Consider the following 2,749-nt stretch of genomic DNA (forward strand, 5'->3'; position numbering starts at 1 on the left):
AAGGGAAGGGAAGGGAAGGGAAGGGAAGGGAAGGAGGAAACAAGCAAGTAAACTCACTCAGATGGTAGAGTACTTGCCTGGCATGCACAAGGCCCTGAATTTGATCCACAGTATCACATAAACTGGCCCTGATGGTGCATGCCTGTAATCTCAGTACTTCTGAGGTGGAGGCAAGAGGATCAGAAGTTCAAAGTCATCCTTAGCTACATAGTGAGTTAGAGGACAGCCTGGAATGAAAGGAAGGAAGGAAGGAAGGAAAGAAGGAAGGAAGGAAGGGAGGGAGGGAGGGAGGGAATAGGACTTTATGCATATGATAATCCAGAAACTCAGCTTCATAAAGAGCTATACACGTGAGGGAGGGAGGGAGGGAGGGAGGGAGGGAGGAAGGAATTCAGATTCAGAGCTGGAGCAATAGAAAGACAAAGACCCAGGAATGAAATGGGAGATGACCACCAAATATGCAGTCTCCCAGACCAAGCAAGATGATGAGCACTGCCATAGGTCTGGGGACAAAGAGAGCCATCTGGGTGGTGCCAGGGGACAAAGGCTTGGGTCCTTGTGTGCTGGGCGTGTGGGGAAAGCTGCGATCGCAGGCCAGACCAGTAGGTGATCCACCTGCCATCATATCCACACACTGTGGTGTGATGACACAACCTTCTTTAGAGGTGACACCCCAATTTTCTGGTGCCTCCTATATTTTGGGGGTGACACCCATGGTAGGAACCCCACCCAGCTCTAATGCCTCTTCACCACTGAGTCACCTCCAACCCCGTCAGGCCTGTTGGGGGGAAACTTTGGTGAATCAGGTATCCAGTCCCCAGTTCTTTCACCACTGAAGCCCAGTACTTTGGACTTGGATTCATCCAACTATCTACCCAGAAATGCAAGCCTATACTAAAGACCCCGGGATCCAGATCCTGCTCCTCTAGACTAAGGGACTCGGGCTCAGTTCTGTTCCCTCAGACTCAGGGGTCCAGACCCCAGTCTCCTCCCTCAGACCCATGAGTCCAGACCCCAGCCCTTCTCCCTCAGTTCAGGGGTCCAGGCTCAAGCCCTCCTCCTCCCTCAGGCCCATGTTCCAGCCATCCCCTCTCTGCTCTAATAACACTGTGGTCATGACCAGGGCCATTCCTACAGCTCTCTTTTCAGTCCCCAGCCTGCTCCCTTCCCATTTGGAGTTGAGATAAGATGGGGTTATTTACTTTGGTCCCCACAGGAATCGCTCCCTAAGACACACTGCTCCCCTCTGTGTCTCCTGGCCTTGAATAGGAGAGCAGTGTGCACCCCCCTTACCCCTCAATATGACCAAATCACTTGGCAAGATGAGAAAGAAAGCCACATGCTCTACTCTGTACCACATCACAGGCCTTCCTCATCTCCCATGCCCTTTCCTTCTTCTTTACCCTTCCCTCTGTGGTGCCTTCAATCACCCCTTCCTCCGCCTGTCCATGTCTACCCTCTCTCAATCCGCATTTCATCTTTTATTTCTCCCCAGATCTCGCACCTCTGTCTCTCAGCACCTTTTTTAAAAATATTTTACTTATTTTTTACTTTATGTGTATTGCCTGCATGTAGGTAAGTGTACCCGTGTCCTGCAATGCCAACGGAGGTCAGAAGAGGACATCGGATTCCCCTGGAACTGGAGTTAGGGATGGTTGTCAGCTGCCATGTGGGTGCTGGGAATCAAACCAGTGCTCGTAACCACTGAGCCATCTCTCCAGTCCCTCGGCATCTTTTTCTTCCTGTCTCTATCTCTCTGAACCTCCTCTCTCTCTTTCCCATTATCCACTTCCTCCCTTCTGTCTTGCTGTCCTCCAGTCCCTCCATCTTCTCTTTTGGTCTCTGAAACTGACCTTACTCCGCTCCTCCCTGCTGTTTAACCCCAACTCCCTGTCTCTAGGTCTACCCACTCTTGTTTCTATATCTGTCCCAGCTCTTCAGTCCTGAGAGGTGTTGTAGGACGGGAAGTGGGGTGGGGGTGGGGGAAACGTAGAAGGAGGGCAGAAAATCCCTGTGGAAGGCACGACGGTCAGCCAGACCGGCTAGGCTCCCTTGACACCTCTGTCAGAGCCCCGCCCAGGGCTGTGTGCAGTGGCCCATATAAGCAGCTTCTGGCCTGAGACAGAGAGCTTAAGTGTTCGAGTCACTGAGCACCTCTCTCTCCATCACCTCTTCGTGGGCCTGCAGGTAGGAGCACCTTCTCTTCCCAGCGGCCTCTGCTTTCAGGCAGGGCACTGTGGCTCTGTTCTCCACTCAGCTGACACATCTTGGCTCCTTGCAGTTCTCTGTCTGTGACTAGGGGCACTTTGCTCTTTCTCAATGCCCATTCTACAGAGTTGCCTTTTCAATCTGAGTGGCACTGGACTGTTTAGAAACTCTGGGGCCCAGCATCCACTCTCTTTGTCCTCTTGGTTTGGGTCATCAGACACAGGACATCTCAGTTTTGAGTCTGTGTCCCTCTGAGAGATGGGCATGCAGAGATGGCAAAGTGCTTGTGGCTTTTGTTAGCACATCTCAGTGGGCACCTGGCTCAGAGCTCTTCCATATCTTGTCTCTGTCTCTCTGGCTCAGAGCTCTTCCATATCTTGTCTCTGTCTCTCTGTCTGTCTCTGTCTCTCTCTCCAGCTTTGCCTCAGCTCCAAGGAGGGTCCACTGGGGTCTGTTCGGCAGCTGTTAAAAAGATGGGCGAGTTACTCGCCCTATCCAATCCATCCCAGACAGCAGGCTAACTTGGCCTCTTTTTCTTCAG

This window comes from Nannospalax galili, unplaced genomic scaffold (assembly GCF_000622305.1).
Source record: "Nannospalax galili isolate Female #2095 unplaced genomic scaffold, S.galili_v1.0 scaffold1623, whole genome shotgun sequence".
Lineage (NCBI taxonomy): Eukaryota > Metazoa > Chordata > Mammalia > Rodentia > Spalacidae > Nannospalax > Nannospalax galili.